The sequence below is a fragment of the Leptonychotes weddellii genome, chromosome 12 (genome assembly GCF_054177405.1).
Source record: "Leptonychotes weddellii isolate Sample4059 chromosome 12, ASM5417740v2, whole genome shotgun sequence".
Lineage (NCBI taxonomy): Eukaryota > Metazoa > Chordata > Mammalia > Carnivora > Phocidae > Leptonychotes > Leptonychotes weddellii.
The window spans coordinates 19,459,468-19,484,826 of NC_138380.1; the positions used below are offsets into that span (position 1 = coordinate 19,459,468).

At 40.7% G+C, this 25,359-nt stretch overlaps 2 protein-coding genes across 7 annotated transcripts in view; both read left to right on the forward strand.

Annotated features, from left to right (window-relative positions):
• COPG2 (coat protein complex I subunit gamma 2) overlaps positions 1 to 25,359 on the forward strand; it is a 273,829-nt gene that overhangs the window by 140,292 nt on the left and 108,178 nt on the right. The window lies entirely within an intron of this gene.
• The window catches only part of TSGA13 (testis specific 13), an 88,931-nt gene that overhangs the window by 38,208 nt on the left and 25,364 nt on the right, over positions 1 to 25,359 (forward strand). For 2 of the 6 annotated variants that reach the window (XM_081799646.1, XM_081799645.1), the window contains 2 exons: positions 886 to 1,030; positions 23,453 to 23,519. The exons of 1 other annotated variant lie outside the window; for it this stretch is intronic. The gene's annotated coding sequence lies outside the window, so the exon portion shown is untranslated. Of the gene's footprint in view, positions 1 to 885; positions 1,046 to 1,639; positions 1,847 to 23,452; positions 23,520 to 25,359 lie in introns of all 6 variants that reach the window. 3 more of the 6 variants (XM_081799649.1, XM_081799648.1, XM_081799650.1) reach the window with 3 other exon arrangements.

Here is a 25,359-nt window from a genome sequence, read left to right on the forward strand (position 1 = left end):
CCCAGGCATCCCATAGGCTAGTCTTTCTTAGTCTTGGGTATTGTTGTTACCCTTTCACTCCAGCAGCCAGACAGCTCTTGAAAAACAATTATGAGTGAAATGTCTTTGAAGGGGCTTCCTAGTTTTTTTTTTTTTAAAGATTTTATTTATTTATTCATGAGAGACAGAGAGAGAGAGGCAGAGGGAGAAGCAGGCTCCCAAGGAGCAGAGAGCCCAATGCGGGACTCGATCCCAGGACCCTGGGATCATGACCTGAGCTGAAAGCAGACGCTTAACCATCTGAGCCACCCAGGCGCCCGGGGCTTCCTAGTTTTATTGATGTTTCTTTTGCTTCTTTTTGTTAAACAGATGGAGCTCAATTAGTGAATGAGTCTGGGGATTAGTTGGGGTCAGCCTGAACCTCTGGGCCCTTCCCCACCCAGGCCATCCTGAGTTCTGATGTAGGAATGACCGAATCTATTAACAGAATCTACTGCTAGAACTCTTTCTAAATTCTGGGTTGGAAGCTGGGAATGAATTTCAGGTTAGATCTTGGGTGCGAGGGAATTGGATCCCCAGTCTCTGCTGGGAGGGTGTAAAGAGTCCAGGACTTGCCCCTATCCACAGGGACAAGAATCTGTCATTTGTCCCTATTTCCCTGTTCTCCAAGTAGGGAACCATACTGGGATACTACTCTTGGCCTGACTCTACCTCTTATTCACTTTTCCCCAAAGGAAGGTTGTGTTCTCTGATAGAGACACAGGGAAGAGGGTCATTGTACACACACACACACACACACACACACACGCGTGTGTGTGTGCACACGGATGCACATGCACAGACACACAAATGCGTGCACACATGCGTGTTCTAAGCTCTCTTCTTTCTATTGTACCTTTTTGCCAGCAATGTGTATGCAGTCCATTCAGATCTAGCCTTCACCTAATAAGCACACCTGCTGAGGCTCAGACCTGCCTTCCAGAGGCAGGTTGAAGAGCACCTCTCTCTGTTTCCACTTTTGGAGCAGCCATGGCCCCTTGCAGCACTCCAGGTAAGTCTTGCCTTTGTATATTCTCCTTTGGGTGGGTAATCCCAATATCAGTAATTGGGAGTGATGAGACAGGCAAATGGTATTAGAAAGCCCAATTCTGGCCATAGATACAGCTTCATCAACAAAATGTTGATATTTTGATCTTCATTAGTCTGATTCCTAATCTATTACCCAGGTGGTTGAGAACTTAGAAGGGAAAGGATAAGATTAATTTTCTCCCTTAAGCCCCAACACATGCAAATATGCTTTGGCTGTATATCTTGAGAAATAGGCATTCTGATAGGAATTAGGGAACCAAAATAAGACGTGTGGAGATGGGACGTCTGGTGTGCCAGGGCACAGGTCTTTGGCACGTTAGTGATCTTGGACCATTCAGTTCTTTGGCCTTTTCAAGTCTTAGCAGCTTATAGTAACTAGCTTCCATACCCAAGCTACTTTTTTAGCGGTAACTGGACTGGTATGTTGACTCTGCAAAAGTAGGCTGCACAGGCCACTGTGGCTGATCTTGATTCATATAGATAGAGTTGAGATAGGCTTGCTGCAGAAGGGAGAAACACTTTTTTTTTTAAAGATTGATTTATTTGAGAGAGAGCACAGGGTGGGGCAGAGGGAGAAGGAGAATCCTGAAGCGGACTCCGCACTGAGCATGGAGCCTGAGGGGCTTGATCCTAGGACCTTGAGTTCATGACCTGAGCCGAAATCAAGAGTCAGACACTTAACCGACTGAGCCACCCAGGCGCCCCAGAGAAGCACTATTAACTGGAACAATTTGTGCTGCCTTTATTGTCCGCCAGAATTGTAGAAGAAGACTTTAAGGTGAATGGCACAAGTTCTGTTTGAACTTCAAAACACAAGTTTAGCAGATTCTGTCCCTAAAACTGTGCTGGGGATTAGCAGGTGGCATTAGATCAGTTTCACCCAATTTGGTTCCCTTTTATCCTTTTTTTTTTTTAAGGTTTTTATTTATTTATTTATTTGAGAGAGAGGGAGCATGAGCTGGAGAGGGGCAGAGTGGGGAGAGAGACGCAGACTCCCTGGAGAAGGGCAGAGAGGGGAGGGAGAAGCAGACTCCCTGCTGAGCAGGGAGCCCCACACAGAACTCCATCGCAGGAACAGGCTTCCTGTTCCCTGTTATCTTGATTTAAATTGCATCCTTTGTAGGACCAGGGAGAGACCTATGGGAGGGGCCAAGGTCTTTATTTCATAGGGGGTATCCAGAGTCACGGTCTATTTTTGTCCCAAGTTAGTGCCAGGTATGTTGACTATATAAGCCCTGACAGTGAAATTTCAGGGACTCAATCTGTGTTTTATTATCACAGAGGGATGCTGGATTTTAATCATAAATATAAAAAAGAGGACGGGCGCCTGGGTGGCTCCGTCGTTAAGCGTCTGACTTTGGCTCAGGTCATGATCCCAGCGTCCTGGGGTCAAGCCCCACATCAGGCTCCCTGCTCAGCAGGAGGCCTGCTTCTCCCTCTCCCACTCCCCCTGCTTGTGTTCCCTCTCTTGCTGTGTCTCTCTGTGTCAAATAATAAAATCTTTAAAATCTTTATATATATATAAAAGAGGATGCAAATGTTTGTTATATACGGGCTTGGGGTAGAGAGAAGCCATGCCATTATAACCCCAAAAAATAGGAAGAATATTTTTAAATAGTGTGCCTGGATTCTTCTTTCCTTAGGAATCAAGCCTTTTGAGGAAATAAAGTAGGAATCATATTTGTTTCAAATATGTTTAGATCTTGAAGTCAAAATGGAAGAGTGGGAGGGTGAAAAATGAATAAAGACAGGTAGATTGAACTGGAGGAAGGGAAGGATTTCTTTAGAAGAAAGGTTGTGGGGGCACTTGGGTGGCTCAGTCAGTTAAGTGTCTGCCTTCTGCTCGGGTCATGATCCCAGAGTCCTGGGATCAAGCCCAGGGTCGGGCTCCCTGCTGGCAGGAAGTCTGCTTCTCCCTCTCCCTCTGCCCCTCCCCCCTGCTCATGCACGTTCTCGCTTTCTCTCTCTCTCTCTCTCTCAAATAAATAAAATTTAAAAAATAGAGGAAGAAAGGTTATGTTCTTAGAGGATAGAATTGACAGTACAAATGGAAAATAAAAAAAGGTCAGAAGCCAACCAATATTAAAGATAAGACTATAAAAGAGGGTGGTAGTTTAGTCATTACTAGGTTAGAGGAGGTGACTGAAATCCAGTGAGATATAATAGAAGAAGATGAGCTCTCAGAGAAAACAAGAATGCCTACTTCTGCCAGGGATCTCAGATCCAAGAGAATATTGAGAGGTACCTACCTAAATCTGTAAACCATTAGAAAAATCATCCTTTTTAACACTGAGATAGGTTGGATACAGAATACGTAGACAATACTTCCAACTTTTTTGGTTAGTCTCAGGGCTATCACCATTGAAATGGAATAGGAATACTCGGGATGTCTGAGTGGCTCAGTTGGTTGAGTGTAGAACTCTTGATTTCGACTCAGGTTGTGATGTCAGGGTCCTGGGATCTACCGCTGAGTCAGGCTCTGTGCTCAGCGTGGAGTCTGCTTGTCCCTCTCCCTCTGCTCCTTTCTCTCTCTCTCTCTCTCAAATAAATTTTAAAAAATGGAATAGGAATACAAATATGGCTCAGAGAACATAAAGAGTTAAGTCTCTAAGGGAAAGCATAGGGTGGAAGAAACACATGTAATATATCAAAGTTCTTAATAGAAATCAGGAAGAAATAAGCATGATCATCTCATTTGATTCCAAAATAAGTATTTGTGAAAACTCAACACCAATTTGTGATTTAATTTGAAAACACCTTGACAAACTAGTAACAAAAAAGATAATTTCTTAAATTAATAAAGAGTATCCATCAAAAGCCTACAGTAAACATCAAACTTAGTGTTGAAAGATTACAGACACTTCTATTGACCATATAGTAAGATCAATAGTCTTAAAAACTCCAGGCAGGGGGCGCCTGGGTGGCTCAGTCGTTGGGCGTCTGCCTTCAGCTCAGGTCATGGTCCCGGGGTCCTGGGATCGAGCCCCACATCGGGCTCCCTGCTCCACGGGAGACCTGCTTATCCCTCTCCCACTCCCCCTGCTTGTGTTCCCTCTCTCGCTGTCTCTGTCAAATAAATAAAATCTTTAAAAAAAACCAAAAACTCCAGGCAGGTAATCACATAAAAATACAACAAAAATATAACCCAAACTCATGCATTGGAAAATGTAAAAGCAAACCTCTACATGACTCAGACAACAGGGACAATTACAAAATTTAGACCTGAATGAAAGCCAGAAGCACTGCATAGCAAAACTTCTGTGATGCAAGAAAACAGCTGGGGGAAGAAATGTTCTTTATAGCCTTAAATTGTTTACCAAAAAAAAAAAAAGAGAGAGAGAAAGAAATATTGAAAGTGAATGAACTAAGCTTTCATCTCCAAAAAAAAAGAAAAACCCAAAGAAAGTAGAAAAAGACATTACCACGGACCATGCATTCTCAATATGGAAGATACTGCCCCCAAGGTAGGAAAAATTGATTCTGGAGGGGTCAAAACATGTTCGATATTACAATGATTGTGGCCCTTCAAAAGGCCATACGACATAAACAGATACACACTATATAGGTGGTTTAGGATTTGGAGAGGAGGTGATCATTAGGAAAAAAATGTCTTGAAAGTCTCCTAGAGGGTAATAATGAAAAAAAGTTTGAAAGACACTACCATAGATAAAAGCAGAACTTAGTGAAACAGGAGGAAAAAAATGAGTGCAGTTGAGCAAAACTTTTAAAAGCCTAATAAAAATAGATTTCTTTGGCAAGTATGATTAAGAAAAAAGAAGCCAAAAAAAAAAGTTATCAGGAATAAAAAAAATGTAAAATCATGGTAACACATGAGCAGGTTTTAAAAATCATAACAGAGGGCGCCTGGGTGGCTCAGTTGGTTAAGCGACTGCCTTCAGCTCAGGTCATGATCCTGGAGTCCCGGGATCGAGTCCCGCATCGGGCTACCTGCTTGGCAGGGAGTCTGCTTCTCCCTCTGACCCTCCTCCCTCTCATGCTCTCTGTCTCTCATTCTCTCTCTCTCTCAAATAAATAAAATCTTTAAAAAAAAAATCATAACAGAATAACACAAACAACTTTATATCAATAGAGTTAAAAATATGGATAATTTTATAGGAAAATAGAAAATTTTAAGATAGTCTAAGTAAAAGTAGAAAAATTGGAAATTGAAATGGCAAAGATGTATTCTCCAAAATGGCATTAGGTCTAGGTGGTTGTATAGGCAAATTCTTTAAATTTTCAAGAAACAGATAATCTCTATCTTTAATAAATTGTTCCAAATCATAGAAAAAAGATAAAAAATTATCCAATTTACTTTATAAGATATAGTTAAGCTAACTAATAGCAAAACAAGACAAGTAAAAGACCAAAAAAACCCTGCAAAAAAACAAACAAAAAAACCCTAATCACTTTTATCTATAAAGATGGGTACAAAAATCCTGAGTAAAATATTAGAAATTCTAATTCAGCAGTGAATGAAAAAATAATGCATTATGATCATATGAAATTTATCTAAAATGTAATATTAATTCAATAATAGAGATCTATCAGTATAATACACTTCATTAATTGAAGAAAGGAGAAAAATCAATGCCTTTCTTATATGCCAACAGTCATCAATCAGAAAATGTAATAGACTAAGTGATATTGTATACAGTAGCAATTAATAACATAAAGAACCTTTATAGGTAAGATTATAAACTTTTACTGAATGACATAAAAGAAAATATGACAAAGTGGAGATAAATACTGTATCTGTGGATGGTAAAACTCAGTACTATAAAGATGTCAGTCTTTTTCTCAAATCTATATACTTAATTCAATTCCAATCAAAACCCCAAAAAGATTTCTCATGAAACTTTTTCAAGGAAATATTACAGTAGATTGTGGGGGGTGGGGAGAAAGGGAGGAAGAATTGCTTTACAGATATCAAAATATTACAAAGCTGTGGACATTAAAACAGTGTGATATAGTGCGGGAACAGACAAATGGGTAAGTGGAATTGCATTCCACAGATCTATCAGAAATAGATTTGTGAATATAGAAGAGTTTGGCATATGAGAGAGATGGCACTTCACATCAGTGGAGAAAAGACAGACTAGTTTGTTAATGCTATTGAGATAACTGGCTTTTCATGACAAAATAACAAAACACGAAATTACTTTCTATTTCAAATCTTTCAGAAAAATAAATTTCAGATGGTAAATATCTGAACATTTTTAAGCCATAAAAAGTATTAGTAAGAAAAAAAACCTAGGAACTATCATATTGGATAAGGAAGACTTTCTTACTAAGGACACAAATTTTTTTAAAGATTTTATTTATTTGAGAGAGAGAGAGCACATGAGCAGTGGGAGAGGAAGAGGGAGAAGCAGACTCTCCCGCTGAGCAGGGAGCCCCATGCAGGGCTCTATCCCAGGACCCCAGGATCATGACCTGAGCCAAAGGCAGATGCTTAACTGACTGAGACACCCAGGTGTCCCAGGACACAAAAATTTTTTAAATAAAAATTCAAAGAGGGAAAAGACAGACATAACTGCAAAAAAATTCTAAGACGTTTTATATCTGAAAACCTACACAAAGTTAAAGATCAAGCTACACTCTGAAAAAAAAATTTAACAGGCACTGGATTAATATCCAAAGTATATAAGGTACCAAAGATGTAAGAGATAAGGACCCAAAAAAAGTGGTCAAAGGATAGCAACAAGCAATTTAAAGAAAGAACCAGGATTGAGAGACAGTCAGTGGATCTTTAGCCTTATGTATATAATGCATTTGCTCTTCTAAAAGGGGAATATCTTCATGTATCGCTTACAAAAGTTAAAAATTTTAATAATAGGGGCGCCTGGGTGGCTCAGTTGGTTAAGCGACTGCCTTCGGCTCAGGTCATGATCCTGGAGTCCCGGGATCGAGTCCCGCATCGGGCTCCCTGCTCAGCAGGGAGTCTGCTTCTCCCTCTGACCCTCCTCCCTCTCATGTGCTCTCTCTCTCCTCTCATCCTCTCTCTCAAATAAATAAATAAAATCCTTAAAAAAAATTTTAATAATATTTTCTAGGAGGGGAAAATACTATTGGTTAAAAAAGAAAAGCAGATGGTAAAATAGGAAACGATATACTGAGCAAATGTTAATAAAAGTAAGGAGGTGTGACAAAGTATCAGTCAAGACAAAATTCAAAGTACCAAACATTGGTGGGGCAAAGATAGATTGTTTTCTATGGAGAGAAAGTATAGTACACTAAGAATCTAAAGCAATCAAGAGCCTTTTTGCCTATAAGGGGTGTCAGCTCAGGAGCTCTAGTGCCTATCCTAGGACTTGGACAGGAGTTTCTTCTCCCATCCCTCACTAGGAATTCAGAAACCCATTCCCATTGTCTGAGCTCATTGCAGGGAGAGGGGGAGAATGCCAACAAAAGTTAAATCACAGAGGAACCAAGCCCAATCTAAATTCCCTCAGGAAAATCCCCCTCCAACCCGGAGACACTTCTTTCCTTTCTTCTCTTTCAGAATACTCTTTGTCCCTCTCATTTTTCCACAATAGCTCTTGATGATCCAGAGCTTGACCTAGAATGTTAGTTCCCCTTTCAAAATATTCTAGTTTAGTAAAGGGGAAGAAAATAAAAACAATTTAAAAATATACAAACATTTCCAGGATGGTGGCTCACTGCCTCTATAGCTAAGTGCACCTTATTAACATGCTCCCATTGCTGGTCAGACTCTCTCTCAGGGCTGCCTCCGTCCAAAGGCTTCCTTCCTCCTTCCTACCCTGGTTTCTGAATGCTGGAAGCTTATGTATTCCTTTGAGGACAGAAAGGGAAGAAGTCTCAGGACTGTATTCTGTGCTGTCCTATGGTCCTCACTCATTTTCCATGCTGTGTGGCTCTTCTGGGGATCCCTAGTGCTTGTGCCCAATGCGTTGCAACAGGTCCTATCTGGTTCTTGTGGCTGCTTTTCTCATACTGCTGGAGCCTATGTTCCTGCTGTAGCCTCTCATTGTGAGGTCTCTGTGGAGAGACTTGGTCTCATCCCAAATGCAGACCTTGTCTGGACCTTGGGTTCTCCCAGCATTTCTGGACCCTCTTACCAAGGTATGAAAAACATTCTGGTTCCTCTCCATACACACCAAGGACACAGGGAACTGGAGTGCAGACACAAGTCCATCTGCCTAGACACCTCACAGTCATGTCAGAATTACTTCTGGAATGGTACCATAGTGCCCTAGCACCACTCTTGAACATGGAGTAGAAGTGAAGGACCAGCCTAGACATTCCAGATTTTACCTCAACTTATCTGGGGTTCCTGATGTTGTGTCGATCTTCCCTATTCTGGGCCAAAGCCCAAGGAATGAAGGGGTTCATGGAGTCCTGAGGCATCTAAGCACCAAGTTAAGCCAAATCTCAACTTCTCTAACCTTCCCCCTATCCTTGGCTCTTCCAACTGGAAGAACACTTCACTTCCTCCTTCAGTAGGCGGCAACTTCCCACCATCATACTCCAACTTCACTCTGCCAATTGATTATAATAAAACTTTTTGTCCAGGCTACAGGTTTTCCTCTTAACATTTAAGAGTGTTTAAAATTCAGAACTTCCTTTACTTTCCCAACAAAGCTTTTAAGACTATTATTTAGCTATAGGATTCAAAAGCTGAACTAAAATCGTTATTTACCTTTGCATTCCTGCTCTAACAATCATGATGTTCTCTAGGTGAATGGATGCCTCTGGGTAAAAAGGGAATGGTCACATGGGAGAAAATAAGGGGAAAAAAATCACATTAATATTTTTCAAAACACCTCCCTCACACCAATTTTTAGTCTTGTTAAAGATTAAGTTATTAGTTTTGAAGGTGGAGCTAAGAACAGGGTTTTCCCTCCCTCTAACTAATTGGGTCCTAACAAGGGAATGTACTTACAAACTAGAAATAAAACAAAATGAAGTTCAGTCAGTCTGCTGCAGACCCCTAGAATCAGGAAAAGCTCAAGGGAAAGGAAAGATTACAATTATTACTGTCCTGAGCAGAGTATGTATGGCACAAGTAAATGGCAGAGAGGGTATCAGCAGGATCCTGTCACCCTGATGGTCCCCAAGGAGTTCTAGGTCCACTCATCCAGTCAAGAGAGGGAAGGCAATTTGGTCAGTGGGTTCCAGCAGGGGTCAGCAATGGATTGGACTGGAGTGCATCTAGCAGCCCCAAAGGCGGTGCTGGAAGCTTTCCTTCTGGGGCTATGTGTACTCATGGATTTTGCCTAAAAGAATCAGGCTTTCATGGGCCATGACTACATTTCAACAAATATTTATTGAGCATTTACAATGTGTCAGGCACTGTTATAGGCACTTAGGATATATACGAGGAAAAAAAAAAGATCCCTGCCCATATGATTTTATATTCTAGCAGAAGGGATATAGAAAATAAACAACAAGTGAATTATATAGTATGTTGGGTAAAAATTCCATAAGGATATGGAATTAATAAAAAATAGAGCAGGCTAAGTGGGATCAGGAGTGCTGGGTGGAGTAGGGATTAGATTGAGGTAATAAATAGGGTGATCTGGATAAGCTTCAGTGTGCAGATAAGACATGAACAGGGACTTGAAGAAGGTGAGAAAGTTAGCCAGGGGGGAAAATGTCCAGGCAGAGGGATCAGCAAAAGAAACCACCATAGGGAATGAGATAATTTAAAAAACGAAACAAAAAAACCCAAAACCAGAAAGGAGAGCAACATTGTAGGAGCAGATTATGATCAGAAGGAAGAGGGGATGCTAGATCATATGGACCTTCTAGGCCACTTATGATGAAGGCTTTTTCTCTGGGTGAAACAGAGAGTCACTGAAGATTTTGAGCAGAAGCATGACATGATCTACTTTAGGTTTAAAGGGATCATTCTGACTGCTGTTTGAAGGATTTAAACAAGGAAATATGTTGGGAGACAATGTAATTAATCTAGGTAAGAGATGATGGTGGCTTAGAGAAGGCCAGATTCTGACATTTTTAAGAGGAAAAGCCAATAGACTTTTCTAAAGGATTTGCTATGGGGAGTGAGAGAAGGAGAAGAATCAGAGTGACTCAAAGTTCTTTGACCTGAGCGCTGGGAGGAAGGAGTTGCCATCACCTGAGATGAGGAAGGCGAGAAGTGCAGGCAGGTTTGTAGGAGAAGAACAGGTGTTCACTTTTGGACATGTTGAGCTTGAGCATGTTAAATGTCCCAGTGGAAAATTTGAATAGACAATGAAGTTAGTCTGGAGTTGGAGAGAAAGGTCTAGGCTAGAGATAAACATTTGGGAATTGACAACATATTTAAAGCTCTAAGTCCACGTCAGCTCCTCAAGAGAGTGTGTGTAGAGGGAGAAGGAAAGGGCTAAGACTGATCCCTGGGGCACTCCACCATGAACAATGGAGAGAGCTGAAGAGGAAGCAACAGAGGAGACTGAGGTGTGACCAGAGAAGTGGGAGAAAGCCAAGAGCGTGATGTCCCAGAAGCCTAGTAAGGAAAGTATCCAAAAAGGGAGTGGTCCACTTGGTCAGGTGCTCATGTTATTTTCAAGTAGGATGAGACGTGGGGAGCTGGCTGTTCACTTTAGCCACTAGATTGTCATTAGCGACCTTGATAAGAGCACTCTGGTGATGGAGTGGTAGGAGTAAATGCCAGATCGCAATGATTTAGGAAAAGCCCGAGGAAAGAACCTGAGGACCATGATTATAGGGCACTATTTTGAGACATTTTTCTGCAAATGGGAGCAAAGAAATGGAATGGAAATTATTAGGAAAAAATGGGGTCAAGGAAAGTGATTGCTTTTTTGAAAAAAAAAAATGAGGAAAGGGACGCCTGGGTGACTCAGTCAGTTGAGGGTCTGCCTTCGGCTCAGGTCAGGATCCCAGGGTTCTGGCAGGGAGTCTGCTTCTTTCTCTCTCAAATAAATGAATAAAATCTTTTTTAAAAATGAGGAAAAACAGCCTGTTTATATGCTAATGAAGATATCCAAGAGGGAGTTAAAAGTTGCTAATGCAAGACAGAGATGGGGAGCATTGAAGGAGTGATATTCTTTTTTTTTTTTTTTAAGACTTCATTTGAGAGAGAGAGCAAGCACACACAAGCCAGGGAAGAGACAGAGGCAGAGGGAGAAGCAGACTCCCCACTGAGCAGGGAGCCCGTTGCGGAGCTCCATCCCAGGACCCTGGCATCATGACCTGAGCCGAAGGCAGATGCTTAAACAACTGAGCCACCCGAGCACCCTGAAAGAGTGATATTCTTGAGAAGGCAAGGGCATTGGGATCTAGTGCACAGGTGGAGGGATTAATTTTAGCTAGGAGCATAGATATTTCATCTTTGAAGCAGTTGGAGATTCAGATCTCTTCCCCATTAAGGCCTGTTCGACATTATAATGGCCCCTTAGTTACTCAATTACTACTACAAAGTCTACAATGGGGCATTTGCTTCCCTGATGAATTTCCAGGTTGGACAGTAAAAGGAAAAGGTCCATCAAGAGCTTTGAGGTATTAATTCTGAGTTTCAAATCCTATATACCTTTGTCCTTAGATTGTTAATATTTCATAATTTCTTTTCCCAGCACCATTTTTAAGGATGAGTGAGGCATTTTGATCTTCCTTATAACTGGAGTGACTGAGACAGAGTCTTCTAGTCCATTTTGGTGACATGTTGGCCATTAGCTATAGTAATGTCCTTGTAACAGGCAATCTTGCTTTCTCCCACTGAACATATATTCAATCCTAGTTAGAGGACCACTGTGATTGTGTTGAGGTAGTTTTTGTTTTGGAGTCCTAGAAAATAGACCTACCTTCCCACCTTCCCAAGTATTTGTATAGCTAATGCCAAACACTCTTCTCAGGCTAACGTATAGCTAATGCCAAACTCACTGTGTGTTTTTTAGGTCTAGCATTAAAAGTTCACAGCATTCATTCTTTAGACTTTGGTGGAGACATAAGGCACTTTATTGACTAGGGAGTGGTAGGTCAACCATTCTGTTATTGCCCAGAATACCAAGTTTAGTTCAACAAAAGCTGAAAGCTTTTCTCCAGGGTGGTAATTAGATGGTGTTGGTGGCAACATGCACATCCAGAGGTTCAGAGACCACTTTTTTATTTTTTAAGACTCCATGTTCTGCCAGAGCTATAAGAGGCACAACACGTAACAAGGAGGCCTCAAGGCACAGAGACCAGTCAAGGAGCCCCAAGATAGAAGATTGATGGGTGACTAAGTAGATAAGCTATAATAAGAGACTGGTAACTCGACAAGTTTACAAGGCGCTGAGTCTGCTTTGAAAAAGCCACATTCAGGGGAAAGTCCATGTGACAACAGGCATTTCATGCTCAGAAGTGAGGAAAGGCACTGGGATTTTGGAGCTTGGATATCCACAAATACCTCTGAATGGGCTGTAGATAAGGGCATTGTTGATACAATCCTGCAAGAAAGTTCTGAGGGAGAAGGGAACACCAGGAGAAAGGTCTTGCCATTCCACAAAGTGGTAGAAGTCAGTAGAATTCAAGCAACTATAGTTAAGTATGCTGAGAGTATGCTGCTGAGCATCACAAGTAAGGTGGACTCTGCTGGTTGGAGTACACAGAGATCTAAAGGAAAACATTGACCATATTAATGGCAGCAAATAATTGCACACAACAATCTCTATGAGTCACCTATGGCCAATCTTTTTAAGAGGCCACATGGGAGAACGAAGAGATAACAGGTAGGAAAATGACCTCTACTGAAGGCTCTCAGGCATAGTTGATGTATTTTCCTTGAAAGCCACAAGGCACCAGACATTGCCATGTCATTTAAGGTCCCAGCAAGAAACATGGCACACTCAAATTGGGTCAATAGAGGAGAGTTTAATAAAGGTACTATCTTCAAAGGTGTGCACAGAGGTTAAGCAAGAGATAGTTCAGTATTCCGAGGCTAGTCACTTGGGGTGCCATTACCATTTCTAGACTAAAGGAGCAAGGAGAGGGGCTTACCAGAACCTGAAAAGAGAGAGAGCTGTGTGGAGAGGTCACCAGACAGGTGTAATGTTCTTCAGTTAAGGGATGAAGCCAGCTTGTAGAAAGCTGCTGGGTGGGAATCAAGAAAAAATTACCCAGATCTCACTCTCCTCCCTCCCACAGGTCTTTTCTTACTTGCTCCCTATTGGTCAAACCACCTTGTCAACACTGAGTCCATAGGCATACATACACACACATACACACACAATTATAATTTATACACACATATACATATCTTTTTTCCTTGAATCATTTGATAATAATCAATTGTAAAATTTTAGCAGAGGCAAGTTATGCCAATAACCTTGAAACCATCAATATCTGCAAGTGTAATGGGGAACCCTCAAAATTAAGAATAAGAGAATTATAACGATAACAGAGCCCTTCTCAAAGAATTTTCATCAGATCAGAGCAGACTTATCTAGAAATTAAACACCCTCAGACCTTTGTAAATACCCTATGTTCTCTTTGCAGTTCTGAGACAGGCTGTGAAGGGTCCTGGGTGACAAAAGCCCAGCCATGCTCCTATTTATGGGGAGGAGATTCTTTAAACTGGGCTAGCCTGAATGGTATCAGGTGGCCATTAGAGGGCTCAAAGAGAGACCTCAGAAAGTCACCTGTGAGGGGATGTCTGGAGGCATTGAGCCAGATCACGGGCAGCCAGGCAAGTAACATTCCATTCCAAAGATATTGTTGCTTGGCATCCCATCTTATTTAGAGCATAGTACATCATTGTGGGGAAGTCAATTCCAGGTGTCCAATTGTAAATGCTTGGTATAGGAGTTAGAGAAATTAGTCATCCCTGCTAGGACATAAACAACCTCCCTCACAGTGGAATCACTAGGGAAAGAAGAGAAATTAAGGCCTTCTGTTACCTGTCAGGTGCTGATTTAAGTAGAATAATGTACTGGGACTGGGTTAAATCTTTTTTTTTTTTTTCCGGCAGAGCACATCACCTTGAGAATTGGCATAAAATAGAGCCAGATGCTAAAATGCCTTCCTAAATTGTTTTTCAGGGTTGAGCCTATTCCCCTGAGGTGTACAGTTGAGGATATCAGATTGTGATTCTAAAAGCCAAATGGCAAGAGGCTTAGCAACAGGGTCAAAGCCCTGCAGATTGGCATTGAACTGGATGTCAGTGGAATAGGAGCCTAGAGGGTCCAACTTGGGCTTACCAAGGAGCAGCACATGTCTATCTGATCCCACACTTGGCCCTGTTGTAAAGGAGAAATTGCATTATTTTCCTTATAAACTGACACAGGTTTCAATTAATTTAGGAGACTGTCTCTTGGCCAAAAAGAGAAAGACCCATTTTAACATAGTAATTCCTCACAGAGTGATTTTCTTGGGGGCACCCAGCCATGTCCTGTAAGGGAGCTAGCAGTTGGGTCTCTAGGTGAATGTCCTCTCAGCCAAGGAATGCCAAGGGACCTGCCCTGTGCTCTGAGATCAGAAGGAAAAAAAATGGAGGGGAGATGGTATGGGAAGGCTAACAAGGAAGATAGGAAGCCAGGACTGCTCCCTCATCAAGTTCTCAGTTCCAGAAAGGAACTGCGCATGTATCCTCCAAATGCCTGCGAGCCTGAAAGTTAGCTGCAGAGGGTAGGTGAGATTGGGGGCAGTCTTGCTGGGCTGCCACAGCAAGGCAAAGATGCACCACATAAAAAGAATGTGATGCGAGGACCCCAGCTGGTAGGTAGCCAGGGGGAGAGCTTGAGAGTGAGTCTGCTCTCAGTGGAGCCTGTGGAAGCTACCACCTTGTCAACACTGAGTCCATAGGCAATAGCCAAAGAGAGACATAGACCATCTCTTCCTGAGCAACCCAAAGTAAGGTTTCTACCTCTGCTCTTCCTGTCATCAGGGGGCCATATGCCAGACAGAGAGGGGTGAGAGCCAGACTGCTTCCCTCCACTCTAAGCCACTGGAAACTAGGGCGAATAAGGGGTTTAGGGAAGACCTTAAAATAACGTTAAGATTTAAGTTGTGGGATGAACAGCAAGGAGTCATAAGAACTGAAAATGAGGGGCACCTGGGTGGCTCAGTTGGTTAGGTGTCTGCCTTCAGCTCAGATCATGATCCCGGGGTCCTGGGATCTAGCCCCACATTGGGCTCCCTGCTCAGCGGGGAGCCTGCTTCTCCCTCGTCTCCCTGCCTGTGCTCTCTCTCGCTATCTCTATCTCTCTCTCTTAAATAAATAACATCTTAAAAAAAAAAACAAGGGCGCCCGGGTGGCTCAGTTGGTTGAGCGACTGCCTTCGGCTCAGGTCATGATCCTGGAGTCCCGGGATCGAGTCCTGCATCGGGCTCCCTGCTCGGCAGGGAATCTGCTTCTCCCTCTGACCTTCCTCCCTCTCATGCTCTCTGTATCTCATTCTCTCTGTCTCAAATAGATAAAAAATCTTTAAAAAAAAAAAAAAAAACCAAAACTGAAAATGACAGTTCTGGTAGATGAATTGCTAGGAATCGACAGGAAAAGAAGTTTCAAAAGAACAATTACTAGCAGTCACTAGGGAAAATTTTCCATCTTATACCCAAGAGTTGAGATTTTTCTCTAAGACAGTTACATTAGACATCCAGACACTTATGTACCCCCCTCCTAAGACCCTTAGATTCTACCCATACTCCTCTTTCCATTTTTTTGCCTTCTTAGTACAGGAGCAGCTTTATCAAGGATCAAATGCATACCAACCAACATCATAAACTCCTTTTTAATCCAATTTTCAAGTGGCATGAGGGGCCCCAAATGGTCAGGAGGTAGTCTCAGCTTCTAATTCAGTAGGGCCATTGTGGATTTCCTGATGGAAACATCTCTTCCTTTGGTATTAGGAGCTTTAAACAAGCAAAGCCCAAAGCACTGAAGAAGGGGGAAAAAAACTTTTGCAAATGATATAAGAATCCCACTCCAGCACTTACCTTGACCTGTGTACTCTGACGTTTACTCTGACGTTGGAAGAATCAGCCCCATATAGAGTCTTGGTTCAAAACACATGCCCCATCAAGCAACCTGATCCTGCAAGTGTTGTCTCCCAGCTGACACCAAAACTGTGTCTTCAAAAGCCTTTCTACCCAGCAACTTCTAGATGATGTACCACATGGCAAAACCAGTGGATCTCATGGGCATAATCAACCTTTTGCTCTACTTCTTTTATGAAAGAGTGATTTTTTTGGTCCAAAACAAAGTTATATGAAATATTGGGTTAGTGAATGAACACTGAGTCCAAAAATGCTGCTCACGGGAGAGAAAGGGCAAGGAAAACCAATTCATATCCAGAGTAACTGTTTATTCCCAGGGTGGGGAAAAAGCAGTTCCATTCATAATTGAAGGGATTCGGTTAACTCATCTGCTACCATTCACCTGACTGTGAGGGTTCAGGGATTGTTGTTACTCGCAGGTTAATAATGACTTGAGACAGAAAAAAAAAATCTATGTTATTGAGCCTATGTATAAACTCCAAATCTGCCACTATTTCACCTCGTTCATGAGCCCATGAAACAAGCTCTCAGTGTTGGAAGAGTCCGATTGACATTTATAGGACAGGTCATTCTATTTACCTGACAATTTAGCCTTTTCTGCAGTAGGAGCCTTTCAGTGAGCAGCCACAGGGAACACAGATATTCTTACACTCTGGTTTCATTCTGAGCAGTTCATTCATTCATTAACATTCAGGCTCCCAGCAGAAACAAATGGCACATGAAAATTAAGATATTTCGGGCGCCTGGGTGGCTCAGTTGGTTGGGCGACTGCCTTCGGCTCAGGTCATGATCCTGGAGTCCCGGGATCGAGTCCCGCATCGGGCTCCCTGCTCAGCGGGGAGTCTGCTTCGCCCTCTGACCCTCCCCCCTCTCATGTGCTCTCTCTCTCTCACATAAATAAATAAATAAAATCTAAAAAAAAAAAATTAAGATATTTCAAGGAGGTAAAGAGAGTTATTTACAAAGATATAGGCGGCATGTAGCACAAAGGAGAACATAGTACCCTAGTGCTGTTACCACACCTAGACCCAAAAAGCAGAGGGGGGAAAAGAAAGACCCAGAAGGATAACATCATGTAGAGAGGGCCACCTAGAGGAAAGCTGTGACATTCATTTGAGATAACCCAATAGGGAGAGAGCCAAGGGAGTATATCATCTGACTTCAATCTGACCCTCTCATTTCCTGCTGGAGCTCCTATTTACCAAACCCAACCAGAAGCCGGAGGACAAAGGATGCACAAGAAACAGGTCAGCCTCCCAGGACAGAGAGCAGGAAATGGGCAGGGAGGTGGAAACAACTGAAGTGTAAGTCTAAAGAGGCACACAGGAGATATCCAGCACATATTTCTTTAAAACTTATTTATCACGTGCACCTACTATGTGCCAGACACTATTCTAGATGTTGGGGACTGAGCAGTCAAAAAAAGAGGCAAAATCTTTTAACCTCATGCAGCTCATAAAATAAAGTACATACATAAAATATATAGTATATTATATATTCACGAGTTACAATAAAAAAATAAAGCAGGGAAGGGATGTAGAAAATATTGGCTGAGGAATATTGTCAGCATCTTAAATAAGATGACAGAGAAGACTTTGGGGGAAAACCTGAAGGAGGTCAGGAAGGGGGCCTGTAGATAACTGGGAAAAGCAAACCATCCGTAGGGAATAGCACGTGGAAAGGCTCTGTGATGTGAGTATACCTGGAGTATTTGAGGAACACAGAGAAGGCTGGTGGGTGAGGTGGACTGAGCAGGAAGAACACTATTAAGAGATAATATCAGAGAAGTAAAGGAGTGGAAGAGACAAGGTGGAGGCTACTCCATGTAAGGCTTCGTAGGACATTGACAGAAATTTGGCTTTTACTCCAAATGAGACAGGAAACCATCAGAGGGTTTGGAACCGAGAGGCAGCATGATCTGACATGTGCTTACGTCATCATTCTGGCTGCTGTGTTGAGATAGACATGGCAAGGAGGGTTGAGATTAAGAGAAGGACACCAGCTAGGAGGATATTGCAATAATCCTTTCAAGAGACAATGGCGGCTTAGACCATGATGGTAGCAGGGTTAGTGAATGGTAAAGGTGAGAGGATTTGCTGAAGGATTGGATGTAGATGGGAGAGAAAGGGAGGACGTTGATGCCAAAGGTTTTGGGTTACTGGAAATGTGAAGGTGATAGGTTGATATATGAGTCTGGATTTTAATATGCTTTTGACAGCGTAGTGCCTGGAAACCAAGGAGGGTTTGATCAGCTATGACAAATGCTGAGAGTTTAAAGATTTGACCTAAAATTACTGTTGGAAGAAGCAATGCAGGTGACATTTGAAGAGCAGTTTTGGTATAGTGTTGGGATGTATAGCAGTTTGAAGTGGATCAAGGAAAATGGGAGGAGAAATATTGGAGGTAGTAAGTATATACAAAACTTTCAAGGAAACTTGCTATAAAGGGAAGAAGAGGAAAGACGGACCTTTTTCCTAAATCTCATTGTCACCAATCCTTCAATCTTGATCAATTAAAATTTGCCTTAGAAACTGAGGTATGAGTCTGAATAAAAAAATCTATCAATAAAATTCACGTCAATATACTAGAGGGAAAAATGCAGGAAAATATCTTACCCTAATAGGCAGCAAAAACATTTGATTTTTGATAAACATATATTTATGATGGAAATAAAACTTTCAGAAAACTAGGAATAGAAGGAAATTCTTCACCTTGATAAAGTTTGTATGTCAAAAATCAATAGCAAACATGATTAATGGAGAAACTTTAGATCAGGAGCGAGATTAAGATGCCCCATCTCTACTATTATTTACTCAAGGTCCTGGCCAACTTTAAAAGGAAATAAAAAGATATAAGTGGCTAAAAGGAAAGAGATAAAACTGCCACTATCTGCAGGTGATATGATCATTGACCTAGAAAAAAACAGCAGAATCAACAACCATTAGAACTAATTTCTCTAAAGCAATAATAGCCACCTAGAAAATGTAACAAAAATAAAATACTATTCACAGTAGCAACAAAACTATGAAGTAACTAGGACTATATTTAATCCAATGTACATAAGATTTTTATGAAGAAAACTTTTAAATAAAAGGGTATAAAGAAAATCTAAATAAACAGAATTTGATCTCAAAAGGTACAACTTGGTAGTATAATAACTTATTTCTGAAAAAACTAATAAAGGATATAAAGAGGATCTATAGATAAAATTTCGTACTTTGGTATGGCACAACTTTATGTTATAATAATGTTTCCCTAAATTAATCTATAATTTTAACCAATCCAACCCAAAATTCCAGTTGGACATTCTGAGGAAGATAATAACCTGATTCTTAAAAATGAATAAAAGTCAATTTTAAAAACATTAAATCTTTAAAAAAAAAATGAGTGTGGAGGTGGATTTAGCCCTACCTGCTATTAACAGAATATTGGCTCTTAATACCTGATATGAGCTAGTTTTGCCTCAAGAACAAACAAATAGACCACTAGCATAGAACAGAGAATTTAGAGAAAACCGCTTATACATCAGAATTTAACATATACTAAGCGAGGCACCAAAAATCCATGGAGAGATGAAGATGTATGTATATATGTATGTATGTATGTATGTTTCTTTGTATTGATATATGTATTTGTAGATGATGTTGAGCAAAGTGGTTCACTCTGTGGAGCAATATAAACCAAATTATCACCTAACATCATCACTATATTGAGAAATACAAACTGGATCGTTACCTAACATCAAATACAAAAGAGGATTCTAGATGGGTTAAAGACCGAAATGTAGGGAGAAAAGTCATAGAAAAAAAAATTCAGAGAATATCTTTATATCCTAGGAGCAGGGGCATATTTTTAAACAAAACTTAGAAAACACAAACCATAAGACAAAACATTGATGAATTTGATTACATCAAATTTAAAGCGTCCCAAAACCACAATGGGGTAACACTTCATACCCACTAGAATGGCTACAATTTTTAAAAATGAAAAAATAATAAATATTGGCAAGGATGTGGAGAAATTAAAATGCTCATACATTGCTGGTGGGAATGTAAAATGGTTCAACCACTGTGGAAAACGGTTTGATGGTTCTTCAAAAAGTTAAGCATAGTATTACCATAAGACCCTGCAATTCCCCTCTGAGGTATATACCCTAAAGAAGTAAAAACAAGTGCTCAAAAAAGTGCATGTATATGCATGTTCATAGCAGCTTTCTTCATAATAGCCAAAAGGTGGAAACAGCACAAATGTCAATTAGTGGAAGAATGGGTAAACAAATTGTGGTATACCCATAAAATGGAATATTACTGAGCCATAAAAAGAATGAAGTAGCAATATATGCTATAACACGAATGAACTTCACGTTTAAACTAACTCCATTATGCTAAGTGAAAGAAGCCAGAAACAGAAAGTTACACATTGTATCATTCCATTTATATGAAATATTCAGGATAGAAAAATCCATAGATAGAACAGATTGCTGATTGCCAGGGCCTTGAGGGTTGGAAGGACAGAGAGAAACTGCTTAACGCATAAGGGGTTTTACTATGGGGTGATGGAAATGTTTTGGAACTAGATAGAAATGGTGGTTGCACAGCATTGTGAATGATCTACATGTCACTGAATTGTTCACTTTAAAATGGTTAATTTAAAAAGTCTTGGTGGAAGTACTAAAAAAACACCTTCTATCCAGGGGAAAAAATTAATAGATAATAGAATTAAAGATTACTTGTACTCTTCAAAATTGACTGATATCTAGAATATACCAAAGAATCTTGCAAATTTATAAGAAATAGATAGCAACCCCAATAAAACAATGGGCAAAGATATAACTCAGCATGGCAGAAGAAACCAAAAGTTGATAAAGTTGAAGAAATGCTCACTCACTAATAATCAGGAAAATGCAAATTAAAACAACAGTAAGATATTAATTTACGTCTATTAGAAAAAAATTAGAAAGTTGAATGATACTAAGTGTGCATGGGAGGATGTGTCTTAGATCATGTTCTGCAGAAGTAGATCTTGAGATGTGGATTCATTTGCAAGTGACTTATCAAGGAAGTCATCCCAAGATAAACTGGTAAAGGGGAAGAGAGGACAGAAAAATGGAAGAAACCAAACAGGGATGGACAGATCTTCCTTGACTTATGATGGAGTTAAACCCATTATAAGTTGAAAATATTGATAAGTCAAAAATGCACTTAATACGCATAACCTACCAAACATCATAGCCTAGACTAGCCTACTTTATTTTTTTTTAAAGAATTTATTCATATGAAAGAGAGAGAGAGGGAGAGCACGGGTCATGGGGAGAGGCAGAGGGGGAGGGAGAAGCACTCACTGCTGAGCAGGAAGCCTGGCACAGACTCAATCCCTGGACCCTGGAATGGTGACCTGAACTGATGGCAGGTGCTTAACTGACTGAGCCACCCAGGCACCCCTGGGCTTTAATACTTACTACTGCAGCCACCCATTGCCTACAGGATGCCCAGGGGTGACATAAACCCCAGGCACTTCTGTTCTCTGGTCTAAGTGGTTCCAACAGCCCAAGGGCAATCCTCTAAAGGAGGTTTTAGGACTGGCTAGAAGCAAATCACACAGAAACTGGGAGATGAGCCCACAGAGGCAGAAAAGGGGATCCATAAGTTTCTGGGCATAACAAGAATAGTGTCTGCAACAAGGTACAAGACTGCAGGAAACTCCAGGACTACTGGTGGGAAAACAGACTGAATAAGCAATTAGGGAGAGCAATCTAGTATTTCTTTGACAAATTACATTAGACAAACATATGCATATCATATGATCCAGCATTTTTAGTTTTGGATATATATCCCAAAGAAATTATAACGTGGGTTCATAAGAAGAATAGTGACTTGGACATGTCCACAAGGACATGGCTTTTTTCCCTGGGAGTCACTAATGTGATCCCATTACCAAGGTTCCACACAAGCTCCTTTCATCATCCTGACCTTTTAGCATCATTGGATCACTGAATCATAAAAGCCAAGTGACAGAACTTCTTGTTTGCAGTCTGAACTGCAAACTGAACTTCTTGCTTTGGGCTCCACTCAAATTCGACAGTTTTCCAAGAGTCACCTGTTGAATTTGTCGACACAACACACCCAAATGTGTCATTTGTTGCCTCCAAGTACTGTGCCTTTTTCTTAGGGTTAAGGCAGATTGGTCCTTTACTTGGAAGGAGACATCCTCACATACCCCAAAACTGGACCCCTTACAAGATACGTTGATGTAAAAGTCCTCATATTTCCCACTTCCTGGCATACATGAATTTTAAGGTTTGTTTGTTTTGTTTTGTTTTGAGATAGAGCAATAGTGAGAGAGCTAGTGAGAGAGCGTAGGAGCGGAGGGTGGGGGAGGCAGAGGGAGAAGCAGGCTCTCCAAGCAGGGAGCCCCATGGCGGGCTCAGGATCATGACCTGAGGCGAAGGCAGACACTTAACCGACTGAGCCACCCAGGCACCCCCTGGCATACATGAATTTTAACAAGGCTTTTAGGATACTTCCTGGACAAGCATACTATTCTTTTGGATGGTGAAAGGATCAAAATTTTTGTATCAGTCTGGGTCCAGTCAGAAAAGTGGAAACCATGCTTGATATTTCAAATGAAGGGTATTTAATAGAGGTAAATGGTTACACAGTTGTTGGAACACGGAACAAGCAAAAACAAAGAGAGGCTGAGGTAATTCAGAGATTAATATCTCTAGGAAGAAGTTATCCTTGCTAGAGCTAGAAGAACAAAATGGAAGATGTGACATTACCAGAACCTAGAGAAGAGGATACTTCACTGCTAGTGCACAGACTGCCCAGCCCACTTAAAGGGAATATGGCCAAATGGATAAAAGAGTATGGTGGGCCTGGCTGTTACTTATATCCTGACAGAGCATAGTGAGGCTATTGCTGGGAATTCTTGAAAAAGCTGGAGGCTGGAGCTGAAGGGTATGCAGGCTCAAATTGGAAACTGGAAACTTCTTCCCTCCTCTACTTTCCAATTCCTAAATGTGGCACCAGCTGGCAGAACCTAACCAGAAGCAAGCTAGCAAGGGGATCTGAAAAATGAAGTTGGTAGGATCCAGTCCCAGCAAAATAGACACACTTGCAGCAAGATGGTGAAGGTATTTTGCCGGCCTGTCAGATGAAACCTTCTAGTATTTTTTTTTTTTTAATCCTAGCCAAGATAACCCAACACCTACCTAAATTCACCTGGGTATCACTAAGCTTCTGTTAGTGGATCTATTTTGCAGGGGAACCTCTTAGACATTACCTGTAATATAGAGATATGATGGTACAGGAGGCAAAGTAGGTAGAAGTAGAGGAGATTTAAAAATAGGAAAAAGAGTGTGAGCAAGACACTCTCTCCATGCGCTACAGTCCTTTGTTTTCAGCCATTCTGTATTTTTATATTTCAGAAGTGTCTAAGTAAACAGTGTACATGCTGGATTTTTAAAATCCAACCTGAGAATCTCTCTCCCATAGGTGAGCTTAACCCATTTATATTTATTATTGAATATTAATTTATTTGGGCTTATTTCTAATATTTAACTTCATGTTTTCAATTTACCATGTTTTTGCCTCTGCTTTTATTCTTTTCCCTTTCTTGAATTATATTGCATCAATTTTTCTTTATTTCCTCCTATTCAGTTTCTTCTTTGGTACATCCTATTTGAGTCAATAATCCTTTCCTGCACACCAGATGTTCTATCTTAAAATGTTAAGCAGGGGGGCGCCTGGGTGGCTCAGTCGTTAAGCGTCTGCCTTCGGCTCAGGTCATGATCCTGGGGTCCTGGGATCGAGCCCCGGCATCGGGCTCCCCGCTCAGCGTGAAGCCTGCTTCTCCCTCTCCCACTCCCCCTGCTTATGTTCCCTCTCTCTCTCTCTGTGTCTCTGTCAAAAAAATAAATAAAATCTTTAAAAAAAAATGTTAAGCAGGAGTGTATTTTTTATAATTTTAAATGAAAATATTATAATGGGTTTTATGTCAACAAAAATATCCTGATCAAGTTCTTAAAACATGACTAAAATGCCTACCTATCATTTAGGAAGAAAAATCATCGTGTTAGGAAGAAAAATGCTTTGCAAATGCTTTCTGATCAGAACCGAGATAATTGCTAAACAGTTGATTTGATGCAATAATTTGATCTCTCAACACCAGTGACATCTGAAATGCATGTTCCTTTGTCAATACTTGTGCTTTATAAAATGACTACGTATGATTTCAACATTCTGCTAACTGTATTTGGAATGCAAATCAAATTATTACTTGCATATTTTTAAAATACATATTTTCAAAGTAATATTGAGTTTTGTGGACATGAATATGAATTTTTCTTAGATAAACAACGGAAGACATTTGTATTGAGAGATATACTTTTATAAAATTGGCATTTAAAAGCAAGGAAGCATTTACAATATTAACAAACAAGAATATTGTGGGATATATCTGTATATTCTTTTAGTAATTCTTAAAATTTCAACATGCAGTTCTTACAAAGTGAAGAAATATGTTATCCTCCCAAACAGCATTTGGAAGACTGTTCACGTCTGAACTTCCCCTACTATTTTCCCTACTATTGACCAGTATTTTGGTTCCATCTTGTTTTCTTGGTAACTATTCAATTTAATAGAATTTAAAACTTAGAGAAAATTTGCAAGAATAGTATCTGCCCTTAACCTAGATTAAACAATTGTGTACATTTTGCCCCATTTCCTTTATCACTGGTTTTCAGATAATTTTTAACCTTTTTTAAATATTTTTTAAAAAAGATTTTATTTATTTGTCAGAGAGTGAGAGCACAAGCAGGGGGAGTGGCAGGCAGAGGGAGAAACAGGCTCCCGCTGAGCAAGAAGCTCGATGTGGGACTCGATCCTAGGACCCTGGGATTATAACCTGAGCTGAAGGCAGACACTTAACTGACTGAGTCACCCAGACATCCCTTTCTTAAATTTTATTTTTAATTTTATTTTAAAAGATTTTTTTTTTATTTGAGAGAGAGTACAAACAGGGGGAGCGGCAGGGAGAGGGAGAGGGAGAAGATGGAGCCCCTGATGTGGGCTGGATCCCAGGACCCTGAGATCATGACCCGAGCCAAAGGCAGACACTTAACCAACTTAGCCACCCAGGTGCCACTGGCGAATCCCTTTTTTTAAAGATTTTAGGTAATCTCTACACCCAGTGGTGGGGCTCAAACTCACAACCCCAAGATCAAAAATTGCTCTACAAACTAAGCCAGCCAGGCATCCCTGGTCTCCAGAAATTTGAGCATAATATGCCTCAGTTTTACTTTGTTTTTATTTATCCTGCTTTGCATTTGTAGTC